The sequence below is a fragment of the Malurus melanocephalus genome, unplaced genomic scaffold (genome assembly GCF_030028575.1).
Source record: "Malurus melanocephalus ecotype Western Australia unplaced genomic scaffold, MMel_1.1 scaffold_20, whole genome shotgun sequence".
In the NCBI taxonomy this organism is placed as follows: Eukaryota; Metazoa; Chordata; class Aves; order Passeriformes; family Maluridae; genus Malurus; species Malurus melanocephalus.
Genome location: NW_026623252.1, coordinates 702,290 through 720,665, shown reverse-complemented (window position 1 = coordinate 720,665; position 18,376 = coordinate 702,290).

Here is an 18,376-nt window from a genome sequence, read left to right as displayed (position 1 = left end):
GTTCAGCTCAAAGGAAAGGCTGTTGAGCTGCTGGGGGAAAAACTGGAAAACTACAGTGGCTTGGTAACAGAATCCATGTTTGACTTTGGATGAGGTRGAAGCACTCCTTATTGGGGATGTTTGCTCTTTGTGCTAAGCTGAACCTGGCTCTGTCTGCACCCTGGCACTGCTCCAGCAGCTGGTGACCTGGAAGAGGAGAAAATTCTTGAGATTTGTTATCTCTGTGCTTTCTGATAAGCAAAATGTGAGGATCTCTGTGAAGTTCTGTGCCTCTGAGTTATGGGAAATACATTAGCCAGTGTTGGTCTTGGGAAAGTGGGAAAGCTGCTAACACCAAATAATGGTCCCGGCCAAAATGATGGACTAGAGATACCCAGCAAGAACAGTTTATGCCTGGTACACTTAGTGGTCAGTCTTAAACTTCATTGGGGTGAGGTTTCTCCCAAACTTGAAACTGTCCTCTGCAACTGACTGGTCTACAGAAATGCAGAGTTCAGAGTTTTTTGAGTAGAGAGGGAAAGCTAGTTATTATTTATATATACTACAAATATTTAGTGGAAATAATTTAAGGGATCTTGTCACTCAATATACCTGCCCACAACTGTCTTGATGTGTAAATTGGTGGCTTTCTTCAAAAGAAGCTCTTCAGTTCCATTCTTGAGTTTCTGATTCTACATTCCTGCTCCCTTCCTGTATCTTGGGGAATACAGTTGGTGCTACAGTAAATACCGTGGATTGCAGTAAACCAATTTAATTTCTATGAGWTTGAGACTTCTGATGCAGATGTTTAATGAAGTGAGCTGGTTCCCCACTGACTTTGCATTACCATTTTGAGTAATTTTTCTAACTTGCAGTGTTTTTGTACAATCTCGTTGAAGTAAAAATAGCAGCTGTCTTGTCTTGAGTTTTTCCTGTGAAGCATTCTAAGGAAATAATCATTTTAGTTCATACAAACAAGCTGATAATAGTGTGGTGGGGGAGAAATTTGAAAACCAGCATTAGGCTATTAGAGATGTGAAAACATCCTGATAGAAATTTTTCAGGATTTTGGGAAGAAAATCAAAGGCACTAAAAATGGTTTCTTAAACTGCTGCCGAACTTTTGTGGGGAAGTTTTGTGGGGCTCTTTTTCAGAACATTTTCATGGTCTGGTTTTGCTTGTGTATGGTGACTCCCGAAATTTCTGAATTAGGAGGGGAACTAAATTTTAGAATTTTCAAATCCAAAGTTTTAAAGTAATTTTTTAATGTAATAATACATAAAGTTGATGCTAAGAGTAGAAACGGGAATTCCAATAAAACTGAAATAAAGGGCAAAAAGACCAAATGAAACCAGGAGTAATTATAGGAGAACTTACACATACTCAGCTGGGAGGACTGTGAGCAGAATTTGTGGGGTGGGACTGTGCAGGCAGCCAGAGTGATTGTTGCAGATGCAGGGAGGGTGGCAGGAGATGAGCCTTCCCTAAAGATGTGAGCTGTCAGCATCAGGAAATGCTGCCTCTGGCCGGGGGGGTGGCTCCTCTTGCCTGGCACAGTCCCACCCCACAGCTGGGTAGATGATCTGAGTAAAATGATGTGCTGGTTCTGCTAATTAAGAGCTTTATTAATTCAAAGGGTTAAGAGTTATCTTGTAAAAAAGACACTGCTGAAATTTGAATCTTAACTTAGGGCTTTACTTGTACTTCATGTTTATAGTTATTTGAACTAAAGCTTCATTTCAACTGCTAACAATAGCATGACACCAATGCTTTATTATTATTTATAGCTTGTAGAATGGTTTTATGTAACCATTGCTGCCCTTTTCCTGTCATTCCTGTTTCATGTGAAAGAATCTTCTGTTAAACTGGAACAGCAGCCAAAGGTTCACCTTGCCACTCACAGGTGTCTTATCAGGCTCATAGAAAAGAGTCACTTACTGTGACTTAGCTTTAATAAATAAAAATTATAATCCATCTCTTGCATATTGGATGAACTCCTTTATCCCTCACAGCTTCAGTGAGTGGGAGACAATGCAAGCAGCACTGGCCAGTGTTAAAAATGTTTTTAACAGATGAAAAATGAATTCAGAGATAAAGTATGAAAGGCTGAAAACAGGAAGATAATGGACTGGACTGAGAACCGTGCATTAAGAAAGCAATATATTTCGAATATGTATTTAAGAGAGAGCTTGCTGAATTTCCCACTCTCTGGAACATTCCTTCTGTCATGCATCTCTGTGCTTGATCTCCCACTGCTGTGTCATCTGTTTGTATTCTGTGGGGTTYTTGTGGCTGGTAGATATTGCATACTTAGATCTCTTAAAAACTTCTAATAGGCTGGGATATTTGTTTTTACTCAGTTTTTCCTCTATTGTTTCATTCTCTGAATACTCTGATTTGCACTTGATAAAATTGCTAAAGTTTGCACAGCATGGAATTTGCCTCTTGCCACTGTATTACCATGGGCTATGAACCTTTCAGTCACAGCTCAAGATTTTTCATTTCCCTCAAGCTTTAAAAGACTATTGATTCAATCTTGTTTTATTACGATTAAGCTGGAATCTGATATTCAGCTTTGACCAAAACAAGTTACTGGAGAAGAGGGTCAAACCAGCCTTTCATAAAATTGCTGAATTAGGTTTTTTCAGTTGATCTTTTCCTTTATTCTTTTGGCAAAACCCAGACCTCTGAGGCAGCTGGCACCTGCTTAAGCAGTMAGGAAACACCGGGCAAACTTTCTGTCATCATTAACATCTTCACTCAGTGGTATTTCCCTCCAAGTCAGAAGAAACAGGAATTGGACCTAAAAGTGGGCATTCTGTACCCTGCAAAGAAACAAATCTTCTYAAAAAGTATGTTGTAAAATACTTTTCTCAGTTGGTCTCCTGGCTTTGGAGGCTCCTTGCGTGTAWCCAGAGATTCTGYTGCAGWCACAATCAGGATTTTTTCCCCYTCTGACAATGCTTTGAGCAGAATCAGCAATAACAGAGCAAAGTGGATGCATCCCAGCACACTTGCACAGTTACCAATGGAGCTGACCATTTAGTTGAATGATTTAAAAATGAGAACTTTCAATGATACAAATGTCTTCCRTTTGGGAAAGTTGAAGCTCATGCATCCTATATTGTTATCTGAGGCAAATCCCCATATATTTGCTGTCTTGTGGAAACTACTGTTGAAATGAGTTCAGCCAGGAGAAATTATTGGGAAATATTTCCTCCAAAGCAATTGTACAAATTCAGAAACTATTTTTTGATAAAATCAAAGACTACTTCTTTCCTGAAAAATACAGCCTTTATATATAGAAGCATATAAAAATTCACTTAATTGTATTTCAAGCTTTACAAGACACCTTAGTGTTCTTTGAGAGGATTGAGCTTTTAACAGGATACTACCAGCAAAATTCAGGTTCTCTGAGCTGTGGAAATCATCTGAAATCCTTTCCACCCTGCAAAATCAGGTGTGTCTGATGTAAAGATGGGTAGTTCTGCTTCCCTAAGGAAAATACACTAGAATCTTCATGCTGAAGGCTGAACCCTAATAAAGCTGCAAAATAATTCCTTGTTCTAGTATCTTATTGCTTATTCTTCTATTTTTTTTCCAGTATTCAGAACAACTAAACGATTGTGTTGAAGCAAATAGTCCACACTCCTAATGGAATTCCCCTACTTTATAAAAGTGGAAGGTTTGTTAAACATCCCACCTAGATTTTCTGCAATTCATTTGACTTGGCAGAGAATGACATTTTTTATTCTTAATAAAATATTTTTGTCCCTCTGAACTTTTATTGAGATAAAAGAGCACAGTAAATTGGTATAGTACYGCAGAGAGTGATGAGCCACACTTACTAATTTCAACAATTACAAACCKACAGAGCAAGTTCTGCTTCTCGTATTCCAATGAACTTTCTTCCTGYTCCCTCCTACTGTCAGATTAAACTATTTTAATGTGTGTTCTTCAGTATTTATTTAAATAGAACATTATTTTTATGCTTTCTAGTGGTCAGTGTCTAGGAGTCATCTCAGATTTTCTTTTTTTTTTGTTTTTGTGTGATGCTAGAAAAATGGAGAAGGGCATGAATAGAAATTTCAGTGACTTGGTTCTAATTGTGCTCAACAAAAACAAACAGCCCTTTTGCAAATTGATGACTTTGCTGTGATGTCGTAGACACAAAGGTATTGAATCCAGGCTCCGAAAGACACAGGAAGGGAAGAGGATCAGAGCTGACAACAGATGCTGCTGCTGTCCCCAGCCATTTGCTCCATGGTTTTGATGGATGTTTCTGACCCTGAGGCAGGGATGTCTGCTCAGCTCATGACTGAGGTCCTGAAGAGCAGCAGTTTTCAGTCTGGCACAGTGTGGTAATGAACTTCTGCTGCAGTTTGCCTGGCTGTGCAGGGCTACAGGCACTGCGTGAGGTGATGTGAGAGGGGATTTGCAAACGGATCAGATGCAATGTCTCTGGCACTGAGGTGGGCTGCAAAATTAGCACCCCAATTCAGTCTACTGCTGCAAATTTCTCAGACTTTTAAAGAGGTTTTAAAGCAACTGATGAGATTATACTGAATTACCTTCAGAGGAAAAAAAAAGTGCAACTGATGAGATTATACTGAATTACCTTCAGAGGAAAAAAAAAGTGCTGTAATTATTTCTGTTGTTTATGAAGAAAGGAAGAACAGGACAGCCTTTGTAACAGTAATAAGCTTACTCTTCCATTGAAAGGCAGACCAGCGCCTGGAACTTGTATAGCCCACAAGATTTTTAGCTTTCTCAGCAAAAATCCACAGGTTTTTTTTTATAGCTACAGCTGTTGATAACAAAATACATTATGAATTGGCATGTAGTGTATTAAATGTCTCCTCGCAATCATACAAGTAACCTGGTTGATTACCTGAAGCTTCCAAAACTGATTTGAAATTGARGAAACACTTTCTTCAAACACTTTATTAAAATACTTTTGATCTCCATTGATAAAAATATGTGAATGTAGTATGCAGTGCTGAGTCCATGCGTATCTCTAAAGGAAGATTAAGCAAACCACAAGGCTGCGTCTCAAATTGAGCATCATCTTCTGAAACATGCTGAAAAGACCCTGGACTGCCCAGAACCTTTCAGAATGCTCTACTTTGTGTCAGAGAGTAGAATTGTAATGCAGGAGAAAAGTGGACAGGCAGCTGCTGCTGGTCTTACCCTCTCACATCTCTTTTGAAGGTTTTGAAGGCACCCACTGGAGGAAGCACAAGAAAGGTGCAGAAATCCCACGTTCTGCACCATGGAGYGGGACAAGCTCAGACAAGCAATGAGCTGAAGTTCTGCCCCCAAATACAGCTGAAATCAGTCATGCACTCACCTGACTTCTTTTRCCCTTAGACCTGAAGCTGCTTTTTYAARCAATGTGAATGRCATKGTTTAYAACACATGTAACATCTTTCRATTAGGATTTACCATGCTTTCARATCAGTCACSCCTYRYRGCACAGCTTGGTTTYCCCCTTCTTATTTGGATGCTCTTTTTTTTAAACTGAATAGCATTCAAATAATCTTCAATGCTTCTAATAGTTTTTTTGGGGCCTTGAAATTCAATGGGAAATGATAATTAAGGTGAAAGCAGAGTATGGATTTATTTAGATATTTTTCTTGTCTGGGAATGATTGATTAATTAGGTGAAGATAATTTCATTTACATTTGGTGCATTTTCTTCTTTGTCAGTAATTTTTCTCATTATGTCTTTTCAAAGGCTTGAGTAATTGTGCAAAATACACTTAGAATACAAATCACACCTATCAGAATAGTCTCGTTTTTAATTGGTGAAGATGATTTAATGAATACTTTAACACTCTTTTCTTGATTTTATGTGAGCAAACCTGTATTACACTTCCAGCAGTCTAAAATTCTGAACATTTAAATTCACTTCACATGCACAYGCACAGACAACACCTTGTAACTTAACATTGGTTTTGCATGGACGTGAAACCTGTAATTTTTTTTGAAATATTTATTATTATTCCAGTGAATTACAGTAGGGTGATTTGGTAAGCTCTGGAGGCCAGGATTAGGGGGTGTCCCCAGGGAGCTGCCCTGTGACTGGAGCAGCATGGGGTCTAATTCTTTCATCAGGACAATTTTAAATGATGAGATTTAAGCGTGGTCTGGGTATCATAAGGGCATATCAGCTCTTGGAGCCAGAAGAGGGTGGGGAAAGGGGACAGCAGTGCAACTGTGCATTTTGAGAACAAAGCTGGGAGCTCCTTCTCCAACAAGTTCTGTYACCCCTATGTGTACAAGGCACACAAGACAAAAACTGGGTTAAATCTGAAAGCTAGCCATCACTAAAAGCCAAATATTCCATGAGCTCACTTTCTAATTAGGTTAAATTTTGAGCCCCAATTACTCATACTTCAACTTCTCAGGCTGGCATGGAAGTTGTGGATCTATCCCAAGGACAAAAATTCCTATCAAACTGAGAAGCTTAACAGATTTTGGGGTCTACAGTTGTGCGACCTGTAGCAGGATATGTGAAAGGTGCTGAATCCTGCTCTATGACAACGGAAAATAAGATGCAAAGAAGAGGTCAAACACTGTCACCTTCTTCAGCTGGTGTGGCATGGCACATCTGAAGATTAAACGAGATTATGATACCTTTTAGTGTCCTCAAATTCAAATGATTCTACATCTTAATCCAAAATACTGTCCCTGGATATATCCTGTGTGGTAGTGTAATGAACCATCATATGAGGCTGTGTATAAAGCTTAAGTGGGCTAAAAATGAGAATGTATTGGGCAGTATTGGAGCATGAAACTTCCAGGCTGGTCTGTGGATGTGAATCAGAGACRTCTCATTGACCTTTTTGCTGTTCAAACTGTGCTGCACTATCAACTGTACCTTAAAGGATTCAGTTGGGAAGTTAATTTTGTTAATTTAGGCTCTCACTTGATTCTCATTGAGGCTGGTGTTCAATGGAGCACTGCAGCACAGGGGCAAGCGGAGTTTTACTGACCTCTGAAATAGTTTCTGGATCCAAGATTAGGAGAATGATAGCAAAATGTAGGAATGACTGGGTAGAAATAATAAAAATGCTGTCTAAAAAACCCAACACCCTTATGAAAGAATGAGATTTACCTAGGCCTACACACATCTCTGGATTTCATTTAGCATGCAGGAAAGAAGTGTGGAATATTTCATCACCAGAAAATATAGCAGATATGTTACTACTGTCTGTTCTCCATTGAAAGGAGCTTTTCTTAACTACACCACTAATCTTTATCAACTCTGTTTCAATACTCTTACAGTTGCTCCTATTTCATGCTGGTTCTCAAGTTTTAAAGTGGAAGTTTTGCTTTTGGTACTGAAGGTTCTTTGTCACAGATTGTGAAGGTGCAGAATTCTTTATGGAGCTACTTCTTTGTCTCATTTATCTGTAGTTATCTCTAACAAAGGTGTCTCATCTGAATCACACATTTTAAATATGTATARTACATTGGAATACAGATGCATTACATGAAGAGGGGAGTCTGTGTCACACTGCTGGAAATCATCTGAGCATCACTGATAAATGAGATGCTGAACAGCCTCAAGGCCTGTGTGCAGTGGAGTGTGTGCCTGTTCACTCCTCTCCTTGTTGTTCAAATACTAAAATCTCCAAGAGTRAAATATGCAATACTCATCTCACTGGAAGCATAGTGAAATAATCTTTCTTTATGGAGAGCTTTTCTTAGAGCGGATAAATTTTGACTTCATGCTGGTCAAACTAGCAGTGAAACAAAGGTACTTTGTGGGCAAAATTTCARTGAAGTGCCGAGGCTGCAGTTTTGATTTGGAAGATTAAAGCAGATCTGCTTATTGGTTGTTTTGTTGTTCACCAAATGAGAGTTTGGCAATGAGATACTGATTTAATTAAACRCAAGCACAAAAATGCTGTGTGACTCCATCAGTACTGTTGGCACTGTGGAAAGCTGATCTTTAGTTCTGTGTGCACCACGTTTATGTTATGTGAAATGGMGTGAAGGCATTGACCTTGGAAAACTGTTCTGAGTTGCTTCCAGTCCTTCTTTTCYCTKTGCTTTCTCCCTTGTGGTGTGACCTGTGTCCTGCAGCTGAGAGGAGGAACTACAAATGCTGCAAATCTGTAGCCCTTGTATAGTGTCACCATGGTTTTGTCACATTTGGGGCTAACAAAGGACATCATATAGAGAAATCCAGGCCTGGTAACAAAGGTGCAGGAAAGTGGAGACACAGGAGGCACATGGAGATGCACAGGCAGAAGGTGYCATGGGGTCTATAGGTGGTTTGGTTGTGGTCATGCCAAGAGATGCAGCCCCCCTGAGCTGGGCAAAATTGGCTCTAAGTGCAAAGCAATAGTTCACARCACCCATGAAGTGTATCATGTAATAAATCTAAATGTAATAGGAAGCTGCAAGTTGATAAAGAAAAAACAAATATAAAATTGTTAGCAAACCTGTATAAAAAAACCCCCAAAACCTGCCCTGAGCTGGTCCCAGAGTGAGGAAGAGGAAACCATCATCATGAGCATCTTMTTCCTTCAGCCAAGGACTAGTGATGGTGGCAGCTCTGACCACACCAAGGTSAGAATGAAACCCCTGCCTGAAGGACTCAGAGCAGTGGGACAGGTTGACACCAGAAAGGCAAACATTTTTACATGCACAATTATTTTCTTGTTCTTCTTTCTGTATTAGTTAATTTCAGCTAATAAGAATGACTGTTAAAACAGCAGCTAGACGAAGAATAAATTTTTGGTTTAAATGTGTTTTTATATATCAGTAAAAGATGTTCTTCCTGCTTGTCTATAAAGCAAGGTTTAAACACAGTAAGAGTAAGGCCTCTTTCTCAGGGGAGAAATTCCTCTGGATTGGAAAGCCTATTGAAATMTCTCTGCTTTTGTACTCAGAAGGGATGCCAGGCTGTGATCCTGCAATTCCATCTTAAAAATCGTATGAATAAGCAATCAGCAATCATGAATATTGTGCCAGAACTGCAGACTGAGAATAAGAGTAGAGATTCATTACTCAGTGCTTCTGCACAGAGATATTTTGCAGGAAATCTGCATCATAATGCATGACTTCCTATTGGACTGGATTTAATAAAACAAACCAGAGGTTCAGCATTTTTTAGAGATTCCATTTTCAGCGATGGCTGGATTTATTTCTGTCTAAAAGTAGCATTATTCTGCAGCTGAGGAATGGAGAACATTCTTCCAGTTACTGCGGCATCAGCAGTGCTCTGCCATCTATTTTCTAGCATGTGGGTTGAAATGATCCCTTTTGTGAATCTGGCGATGCGTCAGTGGTGTGGCTGAGAATAGAGGGGATGGACGTGAGCCATAAACCAAGAGCTAGACCCACTTTAATTTAAAACACTACTTTTAACTTGGCTGGGTCAAGATCCTGGCATCAGGTACTGACTTTGAAACTTCAGCTTCATTTGGAGAAAGTAATCTCCCTTGGTGTGGTGAGTGAAAAGAAATGCCAAGAGATGAGCAGTGTCCATCCCCTCCCCAACGATACCGAACAGAACCTGAGGACAGGCTGCTGTTTATGTTGTGGCTGTCAGCATGGTTTTGCTCAGCATAAGGATATTTTTGTTGTGCAATAATGTAACTTCTGTAAATCTGAATGATTTGATGAGTGATGGCCAAGCATGAAGAAGAGCAGGCATGCACCAGAATCACTCTCAGAGAAGGGGATTGCTGGGGTGGTTGCTCTATAATTTGATTCTGACTACCCAAAATCTTAAGTCTGTTTTGAATTCTGCATCTGGAATTCAGTCCTAAGCAAAATGYTCTAGYASATTGATAGYAAAATTTACTCAGACATCTGCTAGYTCATAGCTCTAAAGTTGACACAGAAAAATAAAAATCATTATCACAGTACTCTCAAATATTTAGTTTGTGCTCCATCCCTGGAGAGGGCTAAAAGATCTGGCTGGGAATCAGTTGCTGAATCACTGAAATTCTTTAACCAGTTTACTCGAATATGCTTGACTGGGAATATTATGGTTCTAGCCCTGATTGAGGAGTAAGTCAATTGTCCTTSCCTTTGGGCTGGAGCTGTCTGGGGGGAATAAATCTCCAGCCACACGTGTGTGTGTCAGAGCACTGAGTCCATTGATTTGTGGCTCTCTGTGTGAACTGAAAACAGCTTTTATTTCTTTCATTCTATAGTTAAACCACATTTGATCAAAGTTGCTATACTGCTATGCTCTGGTTATGCCAAAGCAGAATCCAGCCCAGTCTTTTAAGGGTTGGGGTTTTTTTCCCGGTTACCTTTATGATGATATCTGTCAATGCTGTTCCAACAAAGTATCAAAAAGGAAACTTCTCTTTGTAACCCAGTTTGATGGGCCAGCTACTATTGGTAGATAAGTCTAAGTCTTTTTTGTATTTGACTGCATTTTTATGAGGTCTGAAATGCCAATAAACAGTAAAATRAAAATTTAAACTGAACTTGACAAGGGGAAACCTGAAAAGGTGTTGAGAAGACCATCTGATTTTTGACAAGTTGAGTGTTTCTTAGGGTGGGGGCTTGTACCACATCTTGGGGGGGAGGGGATAGAAAGAAAATAAATCAGTGCCTCTATATTATATTATCTAAGAATTTTTAAATCTGAGAACAGATTAGCATTCTGTATCGGGGAGAATATGTTCCCTATATATAGCAATATATCTCACAGTTTATTGTGTTGATGTGTGTAATGAGCTGAAGCAAAATCTACTAAAAAAGAGCATAAAAAGAAACTCCTAACATGTTAGATTTAAATCTGACAATATTTAATCTGGACTTCATCTGACAGGTTGAAKAAAAGCCCTGGTGATATGGAACTGTAAGAAATGAATAGGCTATTCTGGTGCATGTATTCATCTTCCTTTTAATCAGAGAAACAATAACCTGGTCCACAGCTTAGCCCGTCGACAACAGGTATGATGTATTTGTGCCTGACACTTGCATTATCTTAAACATTAATATGAATATCAGGAATCATATCTGCAAGTGAAAAGTCAGGAAAGGAGACAGACAACGTCTTGCAGTACATTTTAAAACAAAAATAGTGTTGCTTGTGACCTATTAAATATAACTTATTATATGCATGTGCCACTTCTATAGCCTGTGCATGAAAAGTGTGGTGGGTGATGTGCTGGTRGAAACACCACTGTGGATTCACAGCAAACTTTAAACAGGAAAATAGATTGTTATCATTCAAGAAGCATGTGTGCCTTATACCTTTTCACAAAGCAGTCTGGATGATATTATTTCTGAATGACATATAGCAGTAGTCTCCCCTCCACCTTTGCAGCTGCTCTATTACAGAATGAAACATGGAAAGCTTCATCATGTTTTCTGCTCCTTAGGAATCCCCTGAGGCTGCTGTGCTTGTATGCCTGTGCCCTCGGTTGCTTTAGGAATCCAGAGCAGGAGGAGTGTACCTCGCCACAGTGGAGAGTTTCTGCACAAAAGGSAATCGTTTAAAGGGAGAAATCTCAGTGCCTGCTAACACTGCTTCGAGTTGAAATGATATCAAGGTCACAACAGTGGTTTTCCTGATCTTGCAGCTCCAGGCAAATGGTCACACTCAGCTCCAGGTGAATTGTTCTGTAAGCTGCTGGAATTGCTTTGGAAAAAATAGAGCTTACTCTGTGGTCCAGTTAAAAAAACAAACAAAAACAAAAAAACCCACAAAAATCCTTCACTAAACCAACCAAAAAATAAAAAATCAAGAAAAAACAACCAAAAAAAACCAAAACAAAAAAAAAAACCCCAGCCAAAAACCCAGAAATACCCACTCCCAAACCCCTCTTTACATCCAAGAAGACACTACTCACTGTGGAAGTGAGGTGGTAAGGGGAATGCAGTAAAAATGAAATGGGGCTGTAAGGTATTTCTCCTGCTCTCATGGCAGAAGAGCCCAGACATCATCATCCAGAGCAGAGCTTTCTGTTTGAGGTTTCCTCTCACCTCGTGTGGTGAGATTTCCTCTCTCTGCCTGACCAGAGGCCTCTAGAACTCAGCAAGGAATAAGAAATTTCAGTAACTTCCATGTTAGTCAATGTGACCCCAGCAGGAATGAGGAGAGCATGTTGCAAAAGAGAGACTTGAAAGTATTTTTAAATTTTTTTTTTTTAGCAAACCTTGTACATTGTAGAAACATAAAATCATTTAGGTTGCAAAGACCTCCAAGATCAAGTCCTAGCGTTRTGCCACAACTGATTGTTAATAGCAGAGTAAATTGCATTATTAGTTCTTTTCTCCTCAAGGCAACTGTTCAACTTGGTTTTGTCAGATCAGGCAATTTGCTAATTTTGATTTGGCTTGCATTGATTGATTTGTTAGAAAATGCATAGCTCCTTTGCCCACAGCAAATTTAGAATGCATCTATAGAAATTTCCTGTTGAGGTTTTTCAGGTGTACTTTAAGGCTTTGACCTCAAGGATGCATAAAACCTTGTGATGTATCTTCTTGCCTGATARCTTAAAATAACATAAGGTAATTTTTCCTATTGATTTTTAGGGATAATTATCAAAGATGTTTCTACCTGCTGAATTTYGAGACTGAAGTTTTAAAGCATTTATGTCGCAAATGTGGGGTATATTAAGGARCATCTAATCAGATATTTTTCAGGTTTTTTTAGAACTATTTAATATCGAGAAACTTGGTYGTAATATATTTTTGGCATCRAGAAAATGTGGAAAARAAYTGAACCTGMAGTGATAAATGCATTAAAATACYTGCCTTGGTCTAGGCTCTAGTCTCWGTGTAGCTGGCATTTACACTCAGWGKAACTCACAAAGCACAGAACTAARGGGGTATTTTAATGCTGCTTAAAATCTGCTTCATCTGATCAATACTTGAATTAAATGATTCATCTGGAAAAGCAACCAACAAAACAGCTTGATGAARGAGCAAAAATGATTAACAACCTGTTAATTTGCTAGACATAAAAAATAATTATAGTATGTAGTACGCCATAATATACTCAAAGTATCCTGGGGAAAAAGGTATGAACCCATCCTGATGGCACCCAGAAATGTGCAAGCTCTATTCTAAGTGGATCATACTTCTTTTTTTTTTAGGTAAATATAATTTAACCATAGAAAGAGTGAACTATCCAGCTGTCAATTGCTTTGAAATAGCAGAAGTAGCAGTGTTCAGATAGAAATGTGTTTCATACAGAAAGCTGCGATAACAAAAGCAGATGCTTAGGTATAAATCCTGCCTTGTGGGAACTCTGCAGAGAAAAATCTTCATCCTTGTGGCTGCAGAGTGTAAGTCTCCAAGGCAACTTTTCAAGGATGGTTTGTTATGGTGGTTGTGTCTAGTGACCAATTAAAGTTAGGATATATAAACTTACGGTATCTACTTGGAAAACTCATAATCTAAAAAAAAAAACCCAAAAGGATTAACWACTGAAATCGGGAGGAAGGAGACAGTATGCATAGATATATCTCTAAATGTACATTCTTAAACAAAATATTTATCATTATTTTMTTTTCTTTTAATTCTGGTAGTAAGTAGTAGTAGTAGRCTGTCTTGGGAAAGATTGGCAGGAGGATGGGCTTCTGGGAGAAATCCAGAAATCCATGCGTGGGACACTGATGATATTTCACAASGGAACAGGGTAAACTGAACCTGCTTTTGAAGTTTCATAGGAGATTCCTCTTGGCTTTGGTACTTTTCCTAACGCACCTGGGTCACATTCTCCGAGAGATACTTTTCTTAKGTTCCTATCAGTATGAAGGAAAAAATAGTCTTGAGAGAAAGTTGATAGTTGGTTGTCTCTGCCCAGCCTTCAAATGTGAAAAGACCTGGAGATAAAAGTGACTAGTTTTGGGTAACATGATCTTTARCCACTTCTAATTATTGTGAGGTTAGAAATTACTAGGAGATTGACTTATATAGTTGTGTCTTTTTAAAATAAACTGTATAGACCAGAGAGACAGTGATTGATTTATAATTATTGATAAATTGCCAGAAATAGGTATTTATCAGGAAATTTGAAGTAAACGCATAGTGGTCTTGCACACAAAAGCATACATAAGAATATTAATGAGATTGCTGAGGCAAGCACTAGAATTTAAGACATTACAAAATTATGATGGTTTAACCAATAGCTGCATCTCTTATTTTTAATCTAAACCATTTATTGACATAGCATTTTTTTTAAAATATGGTTATGCAGTTAAGGACTGTTTTATAGTGCATATTTGTGGGGAAAAAGAAATTATACAAAAAACACTTTAATGTGAAAGGAAATTCACAACATGAAGAAAAGTTGCCCTATATGATGATGCAAGATGAAATATCAWAGGGCTTCTCCAAACAACAGAGATGTAAGCTGGTTATTTCTCAGGAGAATCTTTTTTAAATGGGAATTATTATCCTATATTAATAGGCAAGTGCTGTGATACCTGTAATTAAGATGAAGTGTACTTTTCCACAGAAATCCCCATTTGCCCCAAGAAGACAAACTAAATTGTATAATATAAGGCTAAAACTTTGCATGAGGCAGTATGTCAGCTTGGCAGGAGGATTCTGGGGTGATAAGAAACTTTGCTTGGTGTTTGCCAAGGAGATGTCGAGAAGGAAATGATCACAGAAGAGCTCCAAACCTTTGTCTCCCTGGGTTTCTTTATTTCTGTTGTTTCTTCTGTGACTTTACCTTGACTCTGGGACCTGTAAAATCCTCAGACTTGCCTTAGGTCACTTTTTATCCTGGAATARAAAGTATCTTGGGTCATAAAATTACAGGCCTGGATGACAGGGTTACCATCTATAAAGAAAATCTGGTTTAATTAATCCTTTTCGGGGTCATCACTGAACTTATTGTGGCATGGAATGCTTGCCACTACCAGCAAGGGTTTTCCTTCAAAAAAAGGAAACCACCTTTCTGTTGTTTAGTGACTGCTATATGAATCTGGTGCTGTGAATTTGTCTCATGCTTTGTGGGTATTGTTGACTTGGTAAAGAAGTGCCTTTATCCCACTTTGCAGAGGAACTTCTAAATWGGGTTTATTATTAATATTAGAACATTGAGACAAAACTAGCATGACTTTTAGGTGAAATTTGATTATTAAAACATGTTATTGAAGAAGAGACTATTTCAGGATGTGTAGGTGAAACAAGAGAAAGAACTTTTCTTTTGTTCTCAGATTTGAATGTTAACAGTCAGCTCTGGTAGCATATGTTGAGTGTTAGAGAAGGTGGCTCTTCACATTCACGTGCATGCAAAAGGGAATTTCAGTTCCTGATATTCTGGGATTACTTATGGCTGTGCTGCATTATCTTGGAGCAAGCGTTGTGCTTGTTGGTGTTCTCTTTCCAAACAGCAGGGAGTCTCTTACTTCGATATTTGCAGTCTTAGCTGCATTGTCAGATTTTTCTCTGAAATTGCTAGAGAAGCTGCACAAGCTGGGAAAAGCCACAGTTTGTGTTTATCATAGCAATTTCATCTGGATCAAATAGTCTTGTGATCTACATTTAGCTAGGGGAAAAAAAAAGCAGGAAACTAGATAGTACTACTGAAACTTAGCGAAATGCAGTGCCCCAGATTTTGAAATTACTTCTGGGAATAATTCCAGTTGATAATTACCATTTTAAAATGTCTTTTAAGCTACTATGCTTAATTACCCATGTAAATATGTATTAGAAGTTAAAAGTACCAGAGATGCAGTAAAAATGAAATGGGGGAATGTGTTTGCTTGTAGATACAATAAAAATAATTTTGTTCTTTGATGTGTACACAGTGCTAAATAGAAATGTAAATAATAGCAACAGCATTTGAATGACTCTGTATCCAGTGCTGCTTTTGCCCCTCCTGGTTTCTGTAGGTGTGCTTTCACGATCAGGATGACATGCAGGAAARCCTCTCTGCTCTCTCCTTTCTGGCACATTTGTTTTGAGGCTCCTGAAAGCAGCAGGCTGAAGCAGTGGCTGTGTTTAGTGGTATTTCATTTTCTACTCCGAGCAGAATAGCACAGGCAGGAGCATTTAAAAAAATGTGTAAGTACTAGAAACTTTGAAACCAGCAGTGTTTGCTCGGGAATAGATTTTGAATTGAATGTGTGTTTGGCTTACTGCAGACTGGGCTCATTAACCTGGGGCTGCAGCTCAGGCTGAAGCCTGCCTTGGTCAGATCTTGAGAACAGTGAAAGGCAGAGGCCACTGGTCTGGGTGTTGAGAGAGCAGGACAGATGTTAATATGGTCCATCACCTACTGTGACYAGTCTCCACTGACACATCACCATTGATTGTCTGGGCCTTCTGACCCAACTTTGCTGTATTTTACTTCAGTTCACTGTGTTTATCTTCCTATTTTTACTGTGTTTTCCACTCCCACCTTCAGAGCAGTCTGTCTCACAGCTTCTGAGCACAGCTCATTTGAGTTTATGCTGAGCTAAAGACCATCAAGCCCAATATTCATGGGGACTTGAACCCGGCTTACCTGGACCCCAAGGCTGCCATAAGAAAATGTATTGTATTTTTTCTTTTCTTTATTTTTTTTGTTTGTTTTGTTTGTTTTGTTCTCCTTTTTTTCTTAATTGCAATGATGTGAGGTTTGAGTCTTCTCTAAAACCCTGCAGTAACAGATTATTTATGTCGTATTTCTTGCCCCCCCCAAGCAAGAGCTTAAATAGTTGTAGGGAAAGAAAAGAGCTCTGTGCTCTCTCTTTGAGACAAGATGCCAGGCACAATGAGGAAGAGACTTCCCATATTAAAATTTGCTTTGGAATAATTACAACAGCGTGTAAACAGGTAGATTTTTTGTTGCAGCCTTGTCTTTACATTGGCATCTTTGTCTGTTTTACAGAAGTGCCTTTTGCATCCCTCCATAGATTTTATGCGTATAGATGGCAGATCATCCAGGCAAACTGGGACAGTGTTGTGAGGKGCAGCAGTACCCATAAAGGATAAACTCTGTGGAATGGAACATTTGGAATATAGAGAGGTTACGCTGGAGTGATGCAAGCCTAAAGATTGCCCTCCAGTGCCACGTTAAAGTTGTCCAACTTTGCTAGCGTGACACCGCATGTCATCACTGCCACTGTCACCTGCCCGAGGCAAGGAGTAATACTGGTCGGGTTTCTGAGAGGATTATCGTCAYGGGAGGGCGAACCTTAGCATCTCTCAGTTCACATTCATCACCGAAAGGTCAGAAAAACTCTTACTTTGAAACAATTTTTAGGGCATTTTAACAGCTCCTCTCTGTTACATAAATTCCGAGCAGAATCTGAGCGCTGAGATTTCTCCGGTGGGAGAAGGGTGCTGGAGCAGCTCCTATGGTCTCTGTAGCCTCTTCAGCTGCTGTGAGAGGGGATTTTGGTTAAATTGAAACACTTGGGGTTAAGTAACACTTATTCTACTCCTTACCTAATCCCTCCAATGCTAGTTATTATCTTTGTGGCTTTTATATGTAGAGCTTTTAAATACTCTTTCTGCAGTCCAGGAGAGCTTATGTCCCATGCAAACCTGTACCATCTCTCCCTTCCTTTTGAACTGATGCTTGCTAGGCTATAAATATTCATGGAAGAAAGATAAGGGCACAGTTGAATGTGTTTGTATTCTAATTAATAAGCTAACTCCCCYTCCCCATGTTCTTACTATAAAAAGCTTCAAGATTGTGCAAGTCTGTGCATTAATACTAAACATGCCAAGGGAATGTTATGGGAGCAGGTTATGCCCTGGCCACGTGCTTACACTGTCATAGTGTTATTACCAAATGCTTGCCTGAATCTGAGTCTTTTAATAAAAACCCTCATGAAAACACCAGTTTTCCTCAATGYTAGTTTGAAATTCTCAGGGAGAAGGAAAACCCTAAAAGAAGTGTTTGAYTGAAACGCATAACCAGAGAGGAGAAAGAGGTGAGAGGCAGAATATGAATAAAGTACTCAATAACCTTTCAATCCTTTTGCAAAGTRAAAAAGTAGGTAGCAATAAAGATTTCCAAGTCTGATAAAATATCTCCACAGGACCTTAATTTCTTTGCAATATTGTGGTTTTGCTAAATCAAGGTCAGATGAGAACTAGATTAGCTTCATGATTAATGTGTATATTGGGCCTCACACAGCAAAGTCAGCCAGAACACTGAGGACACTTTCATTATAAAGATTGTGCAAATAATCACTGATGTTTAACCACGCAGTAGATTTGACTGAAACAATGRAGTTATTACTAAAAAAAATTGTCACTCAGTATTGCTCAGTCACTTCAACAGAATTTATCTCCAGAGAAACAGCAGCTTGAATGGAACAGGAGAAAAACAAAATCCCAACAGTGCAATGAATGGTGTGAAAACACTTCAAAAATTGTACAGTAGTGAACTAACATTTCATGAAAGAAAAGCACTGTTTCAGGTTTTTTTTTTTACTGTAAGGCTCATAGGAAGTGTAGCC